Source organism: Rattus norvegicus, chromosome 18, assembly GCF_021556685.1.
Source record: "Rattus norvegicus strain SHRSP/BbbUtx chromosome 18, alternate assembly SHRSP_T2T, whole genome shotgun sequence".
Lineage (NCBI taxonomy): Eukaryota > Metazoa > Chordata > Mammalia > Rodentia > Muridae > Rattus > Rattus norvegicus.
In genome coordinates, this window is record NC_141551.1 from 83,963,412 (window position 1) to 83,988,554 (window position 25,143).

The following is a 25,143-nucleotide window of genomic DNA, read 5'->3' on the forward strand; positions in this document are numbered from 1 at the left end:
AATAGATTAATCAATTGATTATATTTAAAAAAGATTGTCTACCCAAATCTCATATGGGACAGCATCATCCTTACACACTTAAATAGGACCCTTTTTTCTGTCTTTCTCAGTCAATTTATAAACAGAATACACATACCAAAAAAAAATGGCCTTTTTAGTTCCAGCAGATGCTCAAAGATTTCTTACCTGAAGTACAAACTTTCAAAAATACAGTAGAACGTTAAGGAAAGCAACCCTGCTGTTGCCTATTGCCTCAACAGCCCCTACAAAATTGAAGGCTACTAGAGTTGACTAGAACATATTTCTTCCCAGTTCTCCTATTTTTACATTTTTTATTTATTGAAAGCCTATTGCTTAGATGACATTGTCCTGGATACAAAGGTATAGTGATGTATAAGTTACAGCTCAAAGGCTCTCTCCATTCCCTTGCTCACCATAGTAGGCCAGAAAGGACCCAATCAAAATGCTATGAGAATCAACCAGAGCTTCCAGGAACTAAACCACTACCAAAAGACTATACATGGACTGACCCAGGGCTCCAACTGCATATGTAGCAGAGAATAGCCTTGTTGGGGCACCAGTGGAAGGGAAAGTCCTTGGTTCTGCCAAGGTTGGACCCCAGTGCAGGGGAATGTTGGGGGGTGAGGGGAGTAAGGGGGTGGATGGAGGGGAACACCTATATGGGGGAGGGGGAGGGTATGGGGGCTTATGGAAACCTGGAAAGGGAATAACATTTGAACTATAAATAAAGAAATATATCTAATAAAAAATAAAATTTAGCAAAAACTTCTGTGAGAAAGAAAAGTGGATAGGTAATTGTGGTACAACAGGACAATGGATAGCATTCAGGTGTGTATTCAGACAGTATTCATGGTGCCATAGAGTGATCTTCAGTGTCTTTAAAGGCATGTTGCTGAGTGAAAGGAGCCAATGTGGCAATGCACAAACTGTATGATTCCAACCACAGGGCAGTCTGGGAAGTTCAGAATTGTGGAGAGATGAGTTGGAGGTTAGGAGAGGGTAAAACAAGCACAGCCTGCAGGACTGACAGGCCTGTGAAGCACTCTGTATGAGGTTATAGCGGAGAACACAACCCACAGAGTCAGGGCTGGAGGCACGGCTCAGCAGCTATGAGCACTGGCTGCTCTTCCAGAGGTCCTGAGTTTGAGTTCAATTTCCAGAACCCACATGGCAACTCACATAACCTCAATGGCTATAGTCTGATGGGATCCAATGTCGGCTTTTGGTGTGCAATGTTTATGCAGATAAAATAGCCATACACATAAAATATATAAGCAAGTAAACATTTAAAAAAAACAAGAAAGGAAAAGAAACCCAAAGAGTTTTCAACACCAGAATAAACCAAGCTGTAGGCTGTGTCCATTCATCCACACTAACCTGTCACATCAGCCATAACAAGTCTACCACACCATTGGAATACAGGACAAACAGAAGAATGTAGACAGAAGAGTGGGGAATCTGTGATACTTTACTTCCTGTAAACCTACAATTGTTCTAAAAGAAACATTGACTGGAAATTTAAAATCATTGGAAAGACCAGTTTTAGCACTAATGTAGGTTTCTAGAGATAACATACAATGACTGACTACTGTCTCATATGCCAGCAACACCTAATCTTTATACAATCTGTATCTTCAGATGACACAATTTAGGCAAGACAGGGAACAATTTTCCCAGGTATGTTTGTCCCATGAGCTGTGAATTATGTTTGTGTGTGTGTGTGTGTGTGTGTGTGTGTGTGTGTGTGTGACATATATATATTCATGCAGATGTACATGCTCATACATTCACATGTATATGGAGACCAGAGGTCAACATCAGATATCTTTTTCATAAAGGCATCCAGGAGCTCATCTCAGGATCCTCCTAACTTCACCTTCCTAGTGCTACGGTTGCATTGACTTGTACACCCCAATGCATCTTTACTGATGTCTTCAAACCTTTATCCATGGATCCATCTTTGCAGCCTCCAAAAGTTCTCTTAAAATAGTACAGAGGCAATAAGCACCTTTAGTAATCATGTTAATGACTGGGCTAATCTTTACAACCTCAAGCAATGACTCTCTACTTCAAGGTTGCCATCAATCTTCTTCATACTACTTTTAAATTCATGTCATTCCTATTACAGAAGCCCCCCAATTCAGAAGGAAAGCAAAAGGCGGCCAAACCAGCGGAGGATTTCACCTGCATAAAGATGTGTGGCCACAAGAGGGCACTGCAGACACGGTGAGGAATGGTGTCTACAGGTACCAAGCTATGCTCATGGAAATGAAACCCAAGGGGGAGAAAAAAGTTGTTGCCTTCCAGTTTGAAAAAATAAATCATAAATTTATTTAAAATGGTGGCACCTCCTATTTTTAAGCCCCTACACACTGTCAAGCTGTTATTCGGCAGTATTCAGAATAGAATTATTTCCCCTGAGAGAATACACAGTCATATTTAATGGCATTAATTAGGTCCTATCTGACTCATAAAACTACACACCTTATATGCTAAGCAATAAACCTAAGTAAATTCCTAGATAATCTGAGCACTGATTAAGGCATCATAGGATATCATAACTTTTTGGTGCCACACAACACCTGCCACAGCGCCATTTATTCATTTAACAAGACTGCGTTGCAAATTGTCACTAAACATACTCAGATATCGTATAAGACATTGTCAGAACAGATTACAGACATGAGGATAACGGAGTCTTCATATAAAACTTTTGAAGGGTTGCTTGGTGAGAAACTTCAAGTCGATTTTCAGCTGTGTTCAAACACTTGGGTCCTTGGTGGCTGACAAGTATTATACTAGATATGATGGAACTTATATTTTTGCCGCATAAATGGGCCATGGCAAACCAAGTCAGTAGCATCTCATAGGCTCAGTTGAGATTGTTCCCTAACTTGAAAAAAAAAAGTGTAGCTCACTAATTTACAATTCAGCCATGCTAAAAAAAAAAAAAAAAAAAAAAGAGTTCTGTGTGACCATTTTCACCAAGTACAAAATTTGGAATGAGACTTCCTGGTTTGTTAATATGGAGACGAAGGTAAGGATTGTTCTTTAATATTCTCAAATGCATATGGATGTATTTAATACATACAATGATACTTGATACAATGATATATATTCGAAAGCAAAAATAGAAAATGTGCATGACCACACAATTGTTATTATGCAAACAATCGTGTATGGGGGGGAAGTAATTTGGGAATTAATTTTTTCATTAACTTAAGTATTTCTAATTTACATTTCGAATGTTATTCCCTTTCCCGGTTTCGGGGCCAACATCCCCCTAACCCCTCCCCCTCCCCTTCTATATGGGTGTTCCCCTCCCCATCCTCCCCCAATTACTGCCCTCCCCCCAACAATCACGTTCACTGGGGGTTCATTCTTAGCAGGACCAAGGGCTTGGGAATTAATTTTTAATCTTTAGTTTGAGGTTGAGAATCAAACCAAGTAATGAAACCAAAAAAGCATTTCCAAAAAACGATTTAGAAGCTGTGCTGATTTAAAGCGAGTCGTGTTGACTCCACTTACCTAATCTAGCTATATTTAAAGCAATGCAGAAATGGGTGTGCAAAAAGACATTTTCATTATATGTAAAGAAAAGTTATATCATTGATTTAATCTCTGCTCAATCACCTTTAAATTTTAGTCATGCACTGGTGTCTGAAACAGAGTCATCAAAGCATAAAGAAACACCTCCGAATAGATCCGGAAACTTGTGGGGCACCTGAAAATGCAGTGTGGACTGTCAGTATGCAGCGCCCTCTGCTGTCAAACAGAACAACTCACTGTCAGAAAATCTGTTCCGTATTCCTACTTAGACAATGGGGGACAGAGGTGCCAAGATTTTTCTGGAATTAGAGCTATAATTCCAGGTAATCACCGCTCATCTCTGTAGTTTATCAGACCAACATTTTCTTTTATGGAACAAAACAAGAGCTGGTATATACCAAGAAATAATCACCAAAAAAATCACATTTAGATTGTACATTTAAAGTCTTGTCTGTTCAGGTTGAAGGTCGAGTTACCTCATCTTCCATCTATTTATCAGCATAACTTGCCCTCTTCAAGGTTGCACAGCCACTTCCTATGGTGAGAACTATTTTCCCTGAATCTATAAGCTTGTATCTTCTCCCCTGGGCCCCAGAGTTAACCCCAGCAATACGTGCATTGTTTACCTTGGACACTTTGGATGCTCTAATCGTTCAGCAAATTATTATTTTTGTTTCATTTCATTTTTAAAACCTACTAGCTGGCAGTGGGAGCTAAAAAGACTCACAACTAATCAAAGCTCTGAAAATCAACCAACTGTTGATTCATCAATCCCAAATAAGACATCTATGTCATGGTACAGGAAACTGGAAGAAGAGTTAAAAGGTGTTGTAGAGTTTTGTCTTTGTGGAGGTGGGGGTGGCATGGCTGTGGCAATCAAACTCTTAGCAACTATGGTTACCTACAGAAGACCTGCACACCCAGTTCTGATTATGATTATCATTGTTGATTACATTTGAAAGTTATATTAAACTGCTTGGTCCCCAGGAAGCTTTTGAACCTCAGCACTAGGTGGAGGGCATGTAATACTGGGAATTCTGGCTTTGTGAGTACTCCTTTTTTTGGATGGGGTGTTGTTTCTGGGGAAATCGATAGATTTAAATAGGGTCACTTATGAAAGCATGGGTGAGGAGTTATTTTCTGGAGCTTGGGTAATTTACCAGTGGCTTACACCACTGAGTAAGACCCGCCCCCTGCAACCATAAACTTCTTATGGATCCTCTGGAGGGGCAGTAATTGATTGGCAACTGCCAGCTAGATATACACACTCAATTTCACTTAATTTGAACGTGTCCATGATACAGGTGATGTAAAGCAACTTGAAGCAAAATTCGTTTACAGTGTTGGAAAGCTGCTAAACTGAAGGCCTGTTGTACTCAAAAGCTGGACAAGTGAGTTGTGTACATTTAGGAAATCATGGCCACCACATTCCTAATCCTCATTTTGACTGATGTGGCTCCATAAAGTATTTCCATACAGTCTGCAGCAATGCTGTATGGTATACAAATAGTCCCAGTAAGACCTCCATGATTTATTTCTCTGACAGTGAAAAAGTCATCTCAGCTGACAAGAGTCAGATTCTTAGTGGGTGAGTTATTTATGTATGAGAGTTTTGTAACTTTAATCAATTATGATTTTTTTTCTCAATAGCAAAAAAATCACCACTAATTTGGGGGTGACATTTCAAGCTAAAGTAAAGGAAAGCATCCTTAAGCCACATAATACTATAGAATCATTTCTGTTGATTTTATCAACAGTATGAAGAAATGCTTCAACATGTTTATATTTCTAATTCTTTTTTAGGCGAGCACTATATTTTCACCAAAATATATCCAAATTTATCATATCACAGTTTTAAGTTTCCCTCAACAGGATACAGAGTTCAAGTTTCCCACCTGAATAAAAAATGGCTTTTGCAGTAATTTCCTTCTTTACCTATCAAAACACTGTCCTTGGAACAAATTTCCACAGCCTAAAACTGTATATCACAAAATGAAAATTCCCCAAGCTCCTTCAAACATCACACAATAACTGTTACCTGCACAAATAAAATTCTTCTGGGATGTGTTCTGAGAAGAAAAACAACTGTTCCGGACCTTCCTTTTGTGGAAGCATTATGTCTTCCAGGACTGGTCTGCTCTTGATACTCAACCTTAAGCACACAGAACAATGTGTCTCTATGAGCATGCTCACACAGAAGTCCTCAGTTCTCCTCAGGGCAGACTGACACTATGTAACCCAAGCCGATTTATTTGCTAATAGACTTGTATCAATAGTACCCTGCTGGCTTTTACTTTGTTTTTCATTGTGTTTCTTTAAGAAAGGGTCTCACTGTGTAGTCCAGCCTGTCCTGAAGCTCATGTTCATTCTCCTGGCTCATCCTCACAAGTGCTAGAATTACAAGCGCATACCTATTGACTTTTATAGCTGGTTTATATGCATCATGGTAACCAAACGTGTGCACCATGTAGTATTCTTTAAGGAATTCTCCTGCCTGGTTCCTCTATGGTCAGTCCTTCAGCATTGCAGTGGGTGCCTACATGCATAAATAAAAATGTCTTCTGTTGCACATATTGTAAAACCTTGTAGTTGTTTTACCAAAAGAAATAAAGGGGGTGTCAATTGAATTCAGAACAATTCAAATAATTGGTGGGTTGTTGCCCCATAATGAGAGATTTCAATCCAAAAACAGCATGTCACGGTGACTGGAGTTCAGAGGTCTGAACATACCATAGAAGTATATACAGTATTTATATATAAATATACAATATAATTATATAGTACACATATGTTTCATAAATATAAACATTTACACCTACTGTCTTAGGGTTACTATTGCTGTGACCAAACACCTCTTCTTTCTTATTTATCCCCAAGATCTCAAATTTAATCCATAAATAAGCTTAAATGGCCCAGACTTTACAGATTCATGCATATTAAAATTTCAAACTCCTTAAAATATCCAATCCCTCTAAAAATCCAAAATTCCCTTCAGTGTCCAATTATCTGGGATTCACTCATGATTTTCTGGGCTTCTCCAAAGAACTTGAGTCACAGAGCTCTGGTCTCTGTCGCACACACAGCTTGTTTTCTCTGCTCCAGCTGGCTGCTGCTACTCCACTGCTGTTGTTGTTATTGGTGGTCAGCCCACGGTACCACCAAACACTGGGTTCTTCTGCTGCAACTGGACTGCACTTTCACCAATCGCCTTTCATAGACTCTCTTCACGGTGCAAAGCCTCAACTTCTCTGCACGACCCTTTCAGTCCAGGGCCTTCAATTGCCACTGAGGTTGCATCTTCACCAGTGGCATCTTCTGACCTCTCACAGTGCCAAGCCTCAGCTGTTCTACATGATCCCTGCAGGCCTTCAAAAACAGTACCACCTGAGTAATCTTACAATACCAAATTCAGCTGCCAGTCTGAGGCATAACCTTGGTGGTCTCTGGAACAAAGCCTCTTGTGTGCTGACTCTCAGAAAACACCTCCCAGAAGATTTCACACTTCAATGATTCTGTTCTATATTTAATCATCACCAAAATCTTAGTTCCAGACAGCCAGACTGAGTATCCCAGCAAACCAAAAGTTTTGCTTTACTAGTCCTGGTATCTTATTAATCACAGCTGATTCCTCAGCCCTGCTCACCAGAAGCACAAAAAGGCCAGAAGAGTCTTTGTTTCCATCTGAAACCCTCAAAAGTCAGGCCCTCGTTGTCTGTTCTTCTCTTCCAAACTCCTACAGAACAGCCTACTGAGCTCTCAACACTCTAGGGCTTTTCTAGGCCCAAGTCCCAAAGTCCTTCCACAGTCCTCCCCAAAACTTGAACATGACCGTCACGGCAATACCTCACTACTCTAGTACCAACTTGTCTTAGAGTTTCTGTTGTTATGACTAAACACCATAATCAAAAAAAAAAAAAAAACGTTGGGAAAGCATTTATTCAGCTTCCACATTGTGGTCCATCACCAAAAGAAGTCAGGACAGGAACTCTAACAGGGCTGGAATTTGGGAGCAGGAGCTGATGCAGAAGCCATGGAGGAGCGTTGCTTACTGGCTTGCTTCCCCTGGCTTGCTCAGCCTGCTTTCTTATAGAACCCAGGACTACCAGCCCCAGAGCACCACCCACAGTGGGTGGAGCCTTCCCCTATTGACCACTAATCGAAAAAGTGGCTTATATCTGGAACTCAGGCATTTGCTCATCCTTCCTCTCTGATGATTATAGCCTGTGTCAAGTTGACACAAAAACAATCAGTACACCTAGTTTTAAGGTATTCGCAGATGGCCTTTGGTGGTTTGTTTAGAATATTCCCACTCAGAGAGTCAATTTATTAGTACAAACAGACTTTCATTCCTTATTCAGCTGGAGTTTCATTTATCATTTGAACTTATAGAATCACTTTGAATATATATAATGATTATATATTTGAATATATACTCCCATTTGCTATTAAGATTTATAGAAATATCTTGATTTTTAATATATGTGCTCTAATTTTCTATTTTTGTCATTATCTGCCTTCATCCTTGAAAGTCTTATTAGCCTTTCATTCATGTTTGAAATCATTTGAGAGAGATACAACTCCTATCATTAAAACAAATCATAAGATTACACCAAGTAACCCTTAAAACCTAGGCAATGCTATGCAAATAAAATGAAAATAGTCTGTCTGATTACTAACTGGAAGTTGTATGAAAAAGACCAGCTCATGTCCAGCTTCTAAGAATGAAGTTATCGTTAACTGCAGTAAGACTGAAAATCATAAAACATGTAAAGAAAATGTGTGAAATGTTGGTGAGACGCTTTCTAGGTCTGTGCTTTGAATCCGTTAGTTTCTCATTCTCTATGGGACAACTGTTAGAACATTAGAGGCCATCAGGTTCAAGAAGAAGCAGGTCTAGTCTGGCAAAGCAGGATACATCCCCTCTGGACATCACTTTCAGTCGCTTAAAATGACCAGTATGATATTGCTCATACCTTGAACGTTTCTAGGCATTTCAGTTCAAGGCTTTACAGTCAAATTTCTGAAATAGATGGAGAAGTTGCTTTTCAGGCTCCACACCTAAGGAGAAGTTATTGACAGTTGATAGCTGCTGGTGGAATGAGACTCATTCTTCTTGAAGGTGTGGCCACTGGCAGGATTGGTCCCATGCCCAGGTACATATGTATAGTACTGGAATTTTTAAAAAGAAGAAATGTCATTTTGAGCAGATGGGTTGGAAAAGTTATGAGAGAGTTATAGGGAGAAAACGGAATGTGGATATGATTGTATTTCATTGTACATATGTATTAATTCTCAAATAATTTAAAATATCAAGGTTCGGGAGATTTACAGAAGACCACCATACCTCAGGGATAACTTTAGTCTAAGAAGCCTGATGGAAAACACACAACCCCTTGATTTGCACATCAATCAACTGCTGGGTCATTTGGTGAGCCCTAGAATGCACTGGGTGCCAAGCAATGCAGAAGTCCATGTGGAAACAAGGAGTAGTAAACAGGGATGATTCATTCTGTCTCTCGGGAGATGTGTAATTGGTGTTTGGGACAAACTAAAAATTAACTAACAAACAAACGTTTTTTTGTTATGAAATGGATAAAGACTGGAAGCAACAATAGACAGAAAAGAAACCCATGGAATCAGTCAAGAAAGTCTCCTACTGATGTGGCAGAGGGATGGCAGCTAGCATGGGAAATGCCCCTGTGTAGGGACAGAGATATATGAGATTGAAGAGATCCTGAGGGCCCATTAACTGGGTTCTCAGGACTGCAGAGAAGAATTTGCATTTACCTTCAAAAATAAGTACTTTAAGAGGGTAAATGATATTTTATTATATATGAATAATATCTATATATACATGTATATGTATATATATATATATATATCATACTTGTATGCCATGTTACATATGCGGTCTATGATACAAATCTATGATCTATGTAGGGGAATTTTAATCCAGCAACATGCATGATGGCTCTGGCAAGAGACCACAAACACAATGTGATCTGACCAAAGTGTGATGTACCTTGGATTACAGTATGATCTGACTGGAACACAGATACATCCTTAGTACACATCATTAATCCTAAACAATGAAGGAAAAGCTAGTTTGTAGCAAAAAGCAGCCATGCTTGAATATTGTGTCTAATTGAGGGGCATATACAAAGTGAGAAATCAGAGAAAAGCTTAGCAGAATAAGTCAGAAATAAGATCCACCCAGCTCTCATAAGAACAGAAGGGAAAGAGAAGCTATTTAAGAGCAGCATAAGGGGAGACAGAGACAAAGAGAGAGAGAGAGAGAGAGAGAGAGAGAGAGAGAGAGAGAGAGAGAGAGTCGAGTCTGTTGGGTGAGTGCAGTTCAGTAGAATTGAGTTCATTTGTGAGTTTGTAGTTTGGTGCAGGTCAGCAGAGGTAACTGAAGCCAGAAAATAAGGAGCCAGAAGATTACAACAATCACCAGAGTTAGCTTGAGGCCAAGCAGAGCAATTCAGTGAGAAGCTGTGAGAAGCTAAGAGAAGCTAGATTGAATCAGTCAGTTTGGATAGGAGTTTGAGCCAGAACAACTGAGTTGAACCAGCCAGCCAGTGTTCAGAAAGAACTATAAAGAGTAAAAATACTCAACATAAATCTCAGAAGACTGAAATATTCTAGGCCTCGGTTAGCAGACAGAGGCTGGAAGATGAAGCCTCCAAGATCCGGGCTTGCAAAAGATTACATTATATGAAGGCTAGACGCTTCCAGGTCTAGCTAGGCCTAGGGATACTTAGAACAGAAAGGAAATGTTCTGGGCTCAGCTCAAGCAATGCATTTACACACCTTGGGCAAGGTTCTCATATCATCACCTCATCTGAGGAAATAAAAGTGACATTTACTTTTATAAATCTATCATATGTGTGTCTCTGTTAAATGTAGATGGGGAACAGCAATAAAATAAATAAAATTCAAATATATGATGGGGGTTTGGACAGATGCAGTCAGAGAGAAAATAAAGCCCCTGGTGCCCACTAGAGACGGATTTAAGACACAGATTTATGCCTTCTCATGAATACCTAAGAAACTGAGAAATTGTCACCAGTGCCCAAGCTCTGGCTTAGCCACTTGGATAACAATTTTATTTAGATTGTGATGTCTAGAAAAAGAAGCTATGAAGACAGAGTGAAAGAAGATCATCTGCTTGAAAGACACTGTAGACTGCACCTGAGAATTCTAAAGATGAAACCGGGCTGGCAGTGGATCATGCCAGGATACATCTCCCTTTCTTCTCACTTAGCAAACAAAGATTATAATATCAACAAGTTCTAAAAGAGGCAAAATATTCCTTGGATATTTCACTATCATCTAGCCATGCCCCTCCTATGGGAGCTGAACCATAAAACAATCACCTTCTTAAAATCTTAATTCAATAGTCATTCTCTTTTCAAAAATTGTCAATAACTAACTTTACTAAATAAAATCAGAACTCCAAGATTTTAAATGAACTGGCCTTCAATATCTGTTCACTTAGTGATTCTCTAAAAGTCCAAGTAATTAAAGCATTCTAGCCTCTTCTTGAACCGCCCCAAGGACACATTTTATTATTCCACTCTCTTCCATTTTCCTTTATTTTTCACCTCTTTAGCTCTCTCTTACTTGGCTTACCATTATTAACTATGAAGAATCGCACACGACAATAGCTCCAATCTCATAAGATCTTCCCAATCTTGATTTATACATAGCATGGACTGTGCAGGGTCTAAGAGATTTGAACTTGAGGACAAAGCATGCTTAGTATCTGATCCCAGGATAAGAGCTAACCGTGCATTTCTCAACCATGTTTTAAACAAGTTGATTCCATGGACTCCATGGACTCTGTCCCACCATCAACTCTCAACATAACTTAAAGAGGAAACAGAATTTGAATAGCAAAACCAGCATGAACGGCAATTCCAAAACTCTAAAAGGGAAAAACAAAACAAAACTAAACTAAATAAAATAAGATGAGCTTTGCAGACGACTTTTCATTACTGATGCATTTGTAGCTGCCAAAGTTGGCCCTGTCCATAAATGACACCCTATATCTTATAACCAATAAAACTCGATTTCTCCTTGTCCCTAAATAGCATATTTCTGAATCCAGATAAATCCTCTTTTTAAATAAATTGAAATTTTAAAAGCCAGTTGCCCTTTATAAAAAACAGATGTTCTGGGACAAGATGGCTTAGTGAGTAAATGTATTTGCCACACAAGCCTAGTGACCTGAGTCTGATTCACTCAAACCACAAAAAGGTAAAAGAAAAGAACCAACTCCATAAAATTGTCTGCTGGCCTACACATGTGTCCTGTGGCACATGTACTCACATATACATATATCATACACACACGGTTACACACTAATCATTAGAAAAAATTAATGAAGTAGATGTTTTAATTCTACCTACTGCCAGCTTCCTCTAACCCTTTATTTTGACATCTGTAATAACCAAAACATAAGTATATTTATTGAAATTTTATTGTTTTCCAATAATACTATTTTTACTCCCAACAATAATCCTATGCCACTGGTTCTTTCATTGTTCCCACTTTAGGGAAGAGTAAGTAAAGCTTGATGAGCACGAATCATGTATACAGGCTTTTCATAGCCTATGCACACACAACATTACAATTTGCAGCCATATTTGTGTGATTTGAAAGTCTTACACATCAGTTTATAGTGGCAATCATCCTATTTGTCATCACTCTCTTATTGCTAACATAATTCCTGACTACATATCTCAAGATTTGGAATCTTGGATGCCTATGGTCAAGATCTTTGTCAAGGATACCTTCCAATCCCTGCCCCTACAACTCATACTCATTTGCAACCAGAGACTCGTCCCAAAAATAGTAGAAACTGTGCACTCCAAACAATATTATATATGTCCATAACTCTTAATGCCTTTACAATAAATGAAGATTCTGTGCTAATGTAGAGCAAAGAATAGACTCTAAATGTCCCTAAACCTTTTGCCTGTGGTGAATTGCATAAGGACAGATTATCAGTAAATAAGAAGGAGGCATTAGTGAGAGAAATCTAATGAAATGCTAATGAGCAATCTTTTCTTCAAAGGTTAATAACTGGGAACACTTCCAAGCCACTATTTCATTTCTGAGTATGAACAAGAAACCTACTTCCAAAACTCTGATATTGCACATCATCCAGAATTCAGGACTCCTGTCACCAGAGCTGCTTTAGCCATTGGTGGCAACTTAGAAACATTAATGCTAATCATGACCATAAGATGCTCATGAGGATCCCTTATGGGAATTATACCTCTATAGAATTATTAGTTGTATTTTACTTAGGACAGAATCCATTTTTTTTCTCTTTCAGGACATTTATGTCTTTAGGATTGAAGAAAGAACTAGACTAATCCTATGCTAATCCTAAAAGCTGTAATCCTCTTTATATTTTCAAATCTATTATCACCGTAGAGTGAATGGCATTTAAACAACATCCTCTTTTCTATTTGCCAGTGTTTCCCATGCCAGAGACTTCCCACAGACCTGAAGCCTCTGAACAGCAGACCCAGATCCCGGAGCCCCTTCCTAGTCAGTAAAAATAGGAGAGAACTGGATCTGAGTCTAGCTGCCAGCCCTGATCTTTCTACAGCACTTCAAGTAGAAACCCCCAGCCCTGGGCAGGAGCAATGGAGCACCAGTTGCCAGTGGCTACTGCCAACACTGAATCTCTGTGGAAGTCTTTGCTCCCTCCACAGTAAGACACTCCTATTTGGTTTATCAACTGTAACTGCCAGCAAGCATTCCACTGTAGGTAAGAGTCTCAAACGTGCAATAACAGAAGCAAAGCTGGCAGAGGTCTCCCCTACATAATTGAATCTGAGCTCTCTGGGAGTTCACTGCTTAAGGCTGGACTGCAGTCAAGCTTGGCCTCCCCTCCTCTCTGGTCTGTAACTGAATCAGGTCTTGTAATTAGGCCTGCGGCCATGCCAAACTCCATCTGTGTCTTACAACTGGGATTTAAAGGAGGGAAGTGAGATCCTTTTCACAGACAGGAACTCAGGACAAACTAACACATTCTGCAGGATCAGTGACTTTTATGATGTCATAATGACCATCAGTAATAAGGTTTCCAAAAACCTATTTGATATAAAGTGGTGTGCTAAAGTTCCCTAAAATTTAACGCCAACGTTTAACAAACCATCATTGACACTCAAATGAATTCATAAGCCGTGTCAGAAACAGTCTTGTTTTTGCATTTCCATATGAATTTAACTGAGGAAAAGATGCAAATATTTTTGCAATCTTTATCATTAGACCAGATTTCAATTTAAGAAGTCTCAAGTAAAGTATTTAAGTCTGTGAAATAGATTTTAAATAAATTATCTACATATGTAGTACAGGTGTTGACCTACATCTCTTTATTACAACTTCATTGTTTTACTTTTTTCTGGCTCTTAGGAATAAACAGTCACTGTTTTTAAAAAATCACTTTGAAATTGGGTGTGGTGGTGCAAACCTATAACCCTTGTACCCAACAGATGAAGCCAGGAGGGTGACACACTCCAGGCCATCTTAGATAACCATAGAGAGACCCTGTCTCAGTGAGAACCTTGTGTATCATACATATATGTTAGAAAGGAGCACACAAATCCTCTCTCTCCCTGTACATGGTTGTAAAATACACAACTTGGGAGTTTTATCATTTACAAAAACTTCTACCTCTAACCCTCTGAGGATGTAACTCAGGCTCTCAAAGAGTTCTGTGGCTGAAGGTGTGTAACTTATTGCCTTTATCTTGCATCTGAGGATATGGTTATAAACACCCAGCCTCTCAGAGGGCCAGCCTACTAGGAAAACTAGAAGCCTCCCTTTGTCTCATTAATACCCATAGGTAGGATGGGATGTAAGTCATACCTGACTGTCCCAATCAAACTGATGTCAAAACCTTTGGGAAACACTCATCATATTCGAGTGCTTTGTTTGTTCTTTATTTTCTTTTTTTTTATTTTTTATGTGTATTGGTTTTTACCTGTATGTATGTCTGTCAGATAACTTGTAAGAAGAGTTACAGTCATGAGCTGCCATATGAGTACTGAGAATTGAACCTGGGTCCTCTGGTAGAAAAGCCAATGTGTCCAACTGCTAAGCCATCTCTCCAGCCTCTGTTGCTTATTTTTTGAGATGACTTCATAATAAAGGAAGTCATGAAGATATCAAAGTCTGTAGGGATAAGAAATCATTCTCCAAGGGACTGCTTTTAATTATAGTTTGTATTTTAACATCAATGATTCTTAATCTTTGCTTTAGCTCTTGTGTAGAACAGCAGTTTTTAATCTTGGTTGTACATTAGAATCACCAGGGAGCATTTAAAATGCCTCATGCCTGGACACATGCCAGAACAATTAAACCAGACGCTAAGAAGCTGAGACCCAGGCATCAGTTGCTTTCATGGCTCCCAGGTGACCCCAGAGTGTAGCCAAGATTATGAGCCACTGGAGGAGAAGAACTTTTCTCTAACTGGGTCTTAATGACTGTGATTTCAGCAGTTTTCATATATGTTGCAGATAGTGTTCATGGGAAGATATAAAAACAGCCAGAAATATTCCCCTTTTAAAAAAGTATACTCGGGAAGTCCCACACCCACGGATCCCGGCCCGCAGCAGCTCTCTGCCCCCAGACCCTGTGAGAGAGAGACCCAACCGCCTGGTCAGGTGGGCACTCCTGAGGCTGCAGAGCGGAAGAGACCACCAACACTGCTCACCCCTGCCCACATCCCTGGCCCAAGAGGAAACTGTATAAGGCCTCTGGGCTCCCGTGGGGGAGGGCCCAGGAGCGGCAGGACCCCTGCCTGAGACACCACCGGAACCTGAGGGAAACAGACCGGATAAACAGTTCTCTGCACCCAAATCCCGTGGGAGGGAGAGCTGAACCTTCAGAGAGGCAGACAAGCCTGGGGAACCAGAAGAGACTGCTCTCTGCACACACATCTCGGACGCCAGAGGAAAAAGCCAAAGACCATCTGGAACCCTGGTGCACTGAAGCTCCCGGAAACGGCGGCACAGGTCTTCCTGGTTGCTGCCAATGCAGAGAGCCCCTGGGCAGCACCCAACGAGCGAACCTGAGCCTCGGGACCACAGGTAAGACCAAATTTTCTGCTGCAAGAAAGCTGCCTGGTGAACTCAAGACACAGGCCCACAGGAACAGCTGAAGACCTGTAGAGAGGAAAAACTACACGCCCGAAAGCAGAACACTCTGTCCCCATAACTGACTGAAAGAGAGGAAAACAGGTCTACAGCACTCCTGACACACAGGCTTATAGGACAGTCTAGCCACTGTCAGAAATAGCAGAACAAAGTAACACTAGAGATAATCTGATGGCGAGAGGCAAGCGCAGGAACCCAAGCAACAGAAACCAAGACTACATGCCATCATCGGAGCCCAATTCTCCCACGAAAACAAACATGGAATATCCAAACACACCAGAAAAGCAAGATCTAGTTTCAAAATCATATTTAATCATGATGCTGGAGGACTTCAAGAAAGACATGAACACACTTAGGGAAACACAGGAAAACATTAATAAACAAGTAGAAGCCTACAGAGAGGAATCGCAAAAATCCCTGAAAGAATTCCAGGAAAACATAAATAAACAAGTAGAAACCCATAGAGAGGAGACACAAAAATCCCTGAAAGAATTCCAGGAAAACACAATCAAACAGTTGAAGGAATTAAAAATGGAAATAGAAGCAATCAAGAAAGAACACATGGAAACAACCCTGGATATAGAAAACCAAAAGAAGAGACAAGGAGCTGTAGATACAAGCTTCACCAACAGAATACAAGAGATGGAAGAGAGAATCTCAGGAGCAGAAGATTCCATAGAAATCATTGACTCAACTGTCAAAGATTAATGTAAAGCGGAAAAAGCTACTGGTCCAAAACATACAGGAAATCCAGGACTCAATGAGAAGATCAAACCTAAGGATAATAGGTATAGAAGAGAGTGAAGACTCCCAGCTCAAAGGACCAGTAAATATCTTCAACAAAATCATAGAAGAAAACTTCCCTAACCTAAAAATAGAGATACCCATAGACATACAAGAAGCCTACAAAACTCCAAATAGATTGGACCAGAAAAGAAACACCTCCCGTCACATAATTGTCAAAACACCAAACGCACAAGATAAAGAAAGAATATTAAAAGCAGTAAGGGAAAACGGTCAAGTAACATATAAAGGGAGACCTATCAGAATCACACCAGACTTATCGCCAGAAACTATGAAGGCCAGAAGATCCTGGACTGATGTCATACAGACCCTAAGAGAACACAAATGCCAGCCCAGGTTACTGTATCCAGCAAAACTCTCAATTAACATTGATGGAGAAACCCAGATATTCCATGACAAAACCAAATTTACACAATATCTTTCTACAAATCCAGCACTACAAAGGATAATAAATGGTAAAGCCCAACATAAGGAGGCAAGCTATACCCTAGAAGAAGCAAGAAACTAATCGTCTTGGCAACAAAACAAAGAGAATGAAAGCACACAAACATAACCTCACATCCAAATATGAATATAACGGGAAGCAATAATCACTATTCCTTAATATCTCTCAATATCAATGGCCTCAACTCCCCAATAAAAAGACATAGATTAACAAACTGGATACGCAACGAGGACCCTGCATTCTGCTGCCTACAGGAAACACACCTCAGAGAAAAAGACAGACACTACCTCAGAGTGAAAGGCTGGAAAACAACTTTCCAAGCAAATGGTCAGAAGAAGCAAGCTGGAGTAGCCATTCTAATATCAAATAAAATCAATTTCCAACTAAAAGTCATCAAAAAAGATAAGGAAGGACACTTCATATTCATCAAAGGAAAAATCCACCAAGATGAACTCTCAATCCTAAATATCTATGCCCCAAATACAAGGGCACCTACATACGTAAAAGAAACCTTACTAAAGCTCAAAACACACATTGCACCTCACACAATAATAGTGGGAGATTTCAACACCCGACTCTCATCAATGGACAGATCATGGAAACAGAAATTAAACAGTGATGTCGACAGACTAAGAGAAGTCATGAGCCAAATGGACTTAACGGATATTTATAGAACATTCTATCCTAAAGCAAAAGGATATACCTTCTTCTCAGCTCCTCATGGTACTTTCTCCAAAATTGACCATATAATTGGTCAAAAAAAGGGCCTCAACAGGTACAGAAAGATAGAAATAATCCCATGCGTGCTATCGGACCACCACGGCCTAAAACTGGTCTTCAATAACAATAAGGGAAGAATGCCCACATATACGTGGAAATTGAACAATGCTCTACTCAATGATAACCTGGTCAAGGAAGAAATAAAGAAAGAAATTAAAAACTTTTTAGAATTTAATGAAAATGAAGATACAACATACCCAAACTTATGGGACACAATGAAAGCTGTGCTAAGAGGAAAACTCATAGCGCTGAGTGCCTGCAGAAAGAAACAGGAAAGAGCATATGTCAGCAGCTTGACAGCACACCTAAAAGCTCTAGAACAAAAAGAAGCAAATACACCCAGGAGGAGTAGAAGGCAGGAAATAATCAAACTCAGAGCTGAAATCAACCAAGTAGAAACAAAAAGGACCATAGAAAGAATCAACAGAACCAAAAGTTGGTTCTTTGAGAAAATCAACAAGATAGATAAACCCTTAGCCAGACTAACGAGAGGACACAGAGAGTGCGTCCAAATTAACAAAATCAGAAATGAAAAGGGAGACATAACTACAAATGCAGAGGAAATTCAAAAAATCATCAGATCCTACAATAAAAAACCATATTCAACAAAACTTGAAAATCTTCAGGAAATGGACAATTTCCTAGACAGATACCAGGTATCGAAGTTAAATCAGGAACAGATAAACCAGTTAAACAACTCCATAACTCCTAAGGAAATAGAAGCAGTCATTAAAGGTCTCCCAACCAAAAAGAGCCCAGGTCCAGACGGGTTTAGTGCAGAATTCTATCAAACCTTCATAGAAGACCTCATACCAATATTATCCAAATTATTCCACAAAATTGAAACAGATGGAGCACTACCGAATTCCTTCTACGAAGCCACAATTACTCTTATACATAAACCACATAAAGACACAACAAAGAAAGAGAACTACAGACCAATTTCCCTTTTGAATATCGATGCAAAAATACTCAATAAAATTCTGGCAAACCGAATTCAAGAGCACGTCAAAACAATCATCCACCATGATCAAGTAGGCTTCATCCCAGGCATGCAGGGATGGTTTAATATACGGAAAACCATCAACGTGATCCATTATATAAACAAACTGAAAGAACAGAACCACATGATCATTTCATTAGATGCTGAGAAAGCATTTGACAAAATTCAACACCCCTTCATGATAAAAGTCCTGGAAAGAGGAGGAATTCAAGGCCCATACCTGAACATAGTAAAAGCCATATACAGCAAACCAGTTGCTAACATTAAACTAAATGGAGAGAAACTTGAAGCAATCCCACTAAAATCAGGGACTAGACAAGGCTGCCCACTCTCTCCCTACTTATTCAATATAGTTCTTGAAGTTCTAGCCAGAGCAATCAGACAACAAAAGGAGGTCAAGGGGATACAGATCGGAAAAGAAGAGGTCAAAATATCACTATTTGCAGATGACATCATAGTATATTTAAGTGATCCCAAAAGTTCCACCAGAGAACTACTAAAGCTGATAAACAACTTCAGCAAAGTGCCTAGGTATAAAATTAACTCAAATAAATCAGTCGCCTTCCTCTATACAAAAGAGAAACAAGCCGAGAAAGAAATTAGGGAAACGACACCATTCATAATAGACCCAAATAATATAAAGTACCTCGGTGTGACTTTAACCAAGCAAGTAAAAGATCTGTACAATAAGAACTTCAAGACACTGAGGAAAGAAATTGAAGAAGACCTCAGAAGATGGAAAGATCTCCCATGCTCATGGATTGGCAGGATTAATATAGTAAAAATGGCCATCTTACCAAAAGCAATCTACAGATTCAATGCAATCCCCATCAAAATACCAATCCAATTCTTCAAAGAGTTAGACAGAACAATTTGCAAATTCATCTGGAATAACAAAAAACCCAGGATAGCTAAAGCTATCCTCAACAATAAAAGGACTTCAGGGGGAATCACTATCCCTGAACTCAAGCAGTATTACAGAGCAATAGTGATAAAAACTGCATGGTATTGGTACAGAGACAGACAGATAGACCAATGGAATAGAATTGAAGACCCAGAAGTGAACCCACACACCTATGGTCACTTGATTTTTGACAAAGGAGCCAAAACCATCCAATGGAAAAAAGATAGCATTTTCAGCAAATGGTGCTGGTTCAACTGGAGGTCAACATGTAGAAGAATGCAGATCGATCCATGCTTATCACCCTGTACAAAGCTTAAGTCCAAGTGGATCAAGGACCTCCACATCAAACCAGACACACTCAAACTAATAGAAGAAAAACTAGGGAAGCATCTGGAACACATGGGCACTGGAAAAAATTTCCTGAACAAAACACCAATGGCTTATGCTCTAAGATCAAGAATCGACAAATGGGATCTCATAAAACTGCAAAGCTTCTGTAAGGCAAAGGACACTGTGGTTAGGAAAAAACGGCAACCAACAGATTGGGAAAAGATCTTTACCAGTCCTACAACAGATAGAGGCCTTATATCCAAAATATACAAAGAACTCAAGAAGTTAGACCGCAGGGAAACAAATAACCCTATTAAAAAATGGGGTTCAGAGCTAAACAAAGAATTCACAGCTGAGGAATGCCGAATGGCTGAGAAACACCTCAAGAAATGTTCAACATCTTTAGTCATAAGGGAAATGCAAATCAAAACAACCCTGAGATTTCACCTCACACCAGTGAGAATGGCTAAGATCAAAACTCAGGTGACAGCAGATGCTGGCGAGGATGTGGAGAAATAGGAACACTCCTCCTTTGTTGGTGGGATTGCAGACTGGTAAAACCATTCTGGAAATCAGTCTGGAGGTTTCTCAGAAAATTGGACATTGAACTGCCTGAGGATCCAGCTATACCTCTCTTGGGCATATACCCAAAAGATGCCTCAACATATAAAAGAGACATGTGCTCCACTATGTTCATCGCAGCCTTATTTATAATAGCCAGAAAATGGAAAGAACCCAGATGCCCTTCAACAGAGGAATGGATACAGAAAATGTGGTACATCTACACAATGGAATATTACTCAGCTATCAAAAACAACGAGTTTATGAAATTCGTAGGCAAATGGTTGGAACTGGAAAATATCATCCTGAGTGAGCTAACCCAATCACAGAAAGACATACATGGTATGCACTCATTGATAAGTGGCTATTAGCCCAAATGCTTGAATTACCCTAGATCCCTAGAACAAACGAAACTCAAGACGGATGATCAAAATGTGAATGCTTCACTCCTTCTTTAAATGAGGAAAAAGAATACCCTTGGCAGGGAAGGGAGAGGCAAAGATTAAAACAGAGACTGAAGGAACACCCATTCAGAGCCTGCCCCACATGTGGCCCATACATATACAGCCACCCAATTGGACAAGATGGATGAAGCAAAGAAGTGCAGACCGACAGGAGCTGGATGTAGATCGCTCCTGAGAGACACAGCCAGAATACAGCAAATACAGAGGCGAATGCCAGCAGCAAACCACTGAACTGAGAATAGGTCCCCCGTTGAAGGAATCAGAGAAAGAACTGGAAGAGCTTGAAGGGGCTCGAGACCCCAAAAGTACAACAATGTCAAGCAACCAGAGCTTCCAGGGACTAAGCCACTACCTAAATACTATACATGGACTGACCCTGGACTCTGACCCCATAGGTAGCAATGAATATCCTAGTAAGAGCACCAGTGGAAGGGGAAGCCCTGGGTCCTGCTAAGACTGAACCCCCAGTGAACTAGACTATGGGGGGAGGGCGGCAATGGGGGGAGGGTTGGGAGGGGAACACCCATAAGGAAGGGGAGGGGGGAGGGGGATGTTTGCCCGGAAACCGGGAAAGGGAATAACACTTGAAATGTATATAAGAAATACTCAAGTTAATAAAAAAAAAAAAGTATACTCAACCAGAAAGTTACATGTATATACACACATAAATATGGGAATTATAATGATCATTTAAATAATGATTAAGTAAAATATATACACTAGAAAACAAGTTGGATGTAATTTTTATAAATATATGCAAACAGACTGGAATATACAAAGACGAGTGGAAGGATGAATATCATATTTGTAAAGTTGATCCTATTTGAAGTGGGGACTCTATTCCAGCAATGATCTTACTGTTTCTTTAATAGTTCTCATCTTTTAAATTACTATAACAATGTATTTTGAATTTTAAGATCATAATTTCAAGGTATCATACTTCTTAATCGAAATAAAAAATAATTATGTGTATTGAAGAATTTACCCAATTAATGTAAAATCTGACAAGTCACACAGATAGGTGACAGGAAAAAATAGAAAAGTACTAGGATTATGTAAGCAGCTGTGAAGTGCTGAGAGGCCAGGCAGGGCCAAGATGCAGGTAAAATATGGTTAAGAAGATGGCCCAGATGTCACTACTCTGTTCGTCGAGAGGGAGATGAGAAAGGAAATATTAACACTGGCAGTCAACATCAATGAAATAGAAGCATATCCAACATATCTTTCTGTAATTATCACTCAGGAATCTCATGGTAGTTCAGTGAGATGGAGATGTGGCCAGAGTATCTTCATAGTCAACATTCAACAGCGTGGCAATAAGCATCTCTCATTCAGGAGATATGGCCCATGGATAAGCATGAAGAGAAATGAGATGTGGAAAAACATCTTGACCACATTTAGAATAGCTTTGGGGAGTTGGTAGAGCTTGGATGAGCAGAGAAAACAGAATCTTCACCTTGAAGAAGGATCACACATGCCTGCAAGCACAAATTAAGGCAGATTATAACCAGCAAGCCAGCACTGTAGAGATAATTAAAGGAAAAATACACACAGAGGAAAAAGACAGTCTCAGTCATGACAGCACATGAAATAATAAGTTTCACAGAAGAACAAAGGGGAACAAGACAGATTCCATCATATCTAACACAAAAAGAAACAGCCAACACCAATTAAGGAGAAAGTTCAGAAAAAGACAATGATTGAACCAATAGAAAAACAACCAACAAGATGACGAAAATAGGTAAGTAGTTACTTTTTAATAACCTTAAATATAATAAGTGGTCTCGATTCACTAGTAAAGAGATTCATACCTCACAACTCTTCAGAGTACACAGTGTAAGTAACTGTAACATCCTCAGCCACAAAGGGAACATTTATATCACATTCTCTCCCCCATGACTCAGGGACCATTGCAGAGGAAAGGGAAGAAGTATTTTAAGAGCTAAAAGATTTATTTGTTTTATGTAAGTACATTATCCCTGTCTTCAGACACACCAGAAGAGGGCAGTGGATCCCATTACAGATGGTTGTGAACCACCAACAAAAGTGTCTTCTGTGCAAGACAAGACCACTGCATTCATTAATTCAAGGAAACGGTGGTTGCCAGCACAAAATCAATTTAGTCTGCTCTTAGTATGAAAAGGAAGAGTTTCATGAGTTTGCCCTCTGCCCCTGCAACCATAGCTGAGGAACTATTGACAGTTGATAGTTCTAGAGAAGGGTGAATTGCTGTTCTTTAAGGGTATGGTCCCTGGGAGGTTGACCATACTTCTGTGTATTGTCCCACTCTTAAAAATATATAGGAACTCATGTTATGAAGAGAAAAATGGAAGGGGGAGAGGAAGGAAGGAAGGAAGGAAGGAAGGAAGGAAGGAAGGAAGGAAGGAAGGAAGGAAAGAAGGAGACTGACAGTTGGAAGGAAGTAGAACAAGAGAGGTAGCTAAGGGAAGACTTAAGGGGAGGGTGGGGGGAATAAATATGATCAAAATACATTGTATGTATAGATAAAATTCTCAAATAATAAATGTTTTAATTACAAACTAAAAATTAAAAAAAGAAATGCATACTACTTACATGTAAAGAGAAGTAAATTCCAACTACATTATCTCTAAGAAATACACCTCACTGATAAAGACACCCACAGATTGAATACAAAATGATGTCAACAAATGGAGGCTGAAACAATCTCTTAGCTATTCTGATATATGATAAAGTAGACTTCAAGCCCAAGTTAACACTAATGGGCATAACAGGTCACGGGTGTTCTACTAGAGTGATAGTAGGGTGACTTCAAGACCTATCCTGGTTAATTTTTATTGTCCACTTGACATAACCTTGAGTCACCTTGGAAGAGGTAATTTCAATTGAAGAATTGCCTCAATCCAATTGGCCTGTGCATATTTTCAAGATTGTCATGATTGATAATTGATCAAGAACCTAGTCTGCAGTCTGCAGCACCATCCCTAGGCAGGCAGGCATGAATTGTATAGGAAAGGTAACTAAGTATGAGCCAGTGAGCAAGACAATAAGCAGTGCCTCCCCAGGGTATCTGCTCAATTCCTGCTTGTGTTCCTGCCTTGACTTCCCTCAATGATGGATTGAAACCTATAGAATGAATTAAATTCCATTCTCCCCCTGCTTGTTTTCAATCAGATTGTGGTTCACCAAAAAAGAAAGCAAACTAAGACAGTACCTAACTCCTACCTTGAGGTAAGTCAGCCTAAATACCCATCATCAAGTAAATAAAATGTGATGCACGTATACATTTTTATTTATTTTTAAATGACTTTAATTCTTTTTTATTTATTTATTCACTTTACATCCCATTATCAGCCCCCTGAGTTCTCCCAAGACCGCCTCACACAGATCCCCCTACTCCTCTTTTCACTTCTCCTTTGAGAAGACCAGTCACAGATTCAGGGCATCCCTCCCTTCAGTTGTTAGGGGATTTGCATGAAGTCCAAGATGCACAACTGCTACATATGTACAAAGAGTCTAGGAACAGCCTGTGCTTATTCTTTGGTTGATGGTTTTGTCTTTGGGAGTCCCCAAGAGTTCAAGTTAGTTGATTCTGTTGCTCTTCCCATGGAGTCCCTATCCTCTTCAGGTCCCTCAATCCTTTCCTCAACTCTTCTATAAGACTCCCCGATCTTTATCTTGTGTTTAGCTGTGGGTCTCTGCATCACTTTCCATTGGCTGCTGGGTGGAGCCTCTCAGAGAACAGTTATACTAGGCTCCTGTCTGCAAGCATAATAGAATATCATTAATAGTGTCAGGGTTTGATTCTTGTCCATGGGATTTGTCTCAGTTTGGGGCCAGCTATTGGTTGGCCATTCCCTTGGTCTCTGCTGTACCTTTGTCCCTGCACATCTTGAAAGCAGGACACATTTTGGGTCAAAGGTTTTGTGGGTAGCTTCCTACCTTTATCCCTCCACTGGGAATCCTGCCTGACTACTAGAAGCGGCCACTTCAGGATCCATATCCCTCACTTCTAGAGATCTCAATTAGAGTCACCCCCATAGACACCCTGTCTCCCCCCCCACCTATCCCAGGTCTCTGGCACTTCCTAGAGATTGTCCCACCCATCCTCCAACTGCCAATTC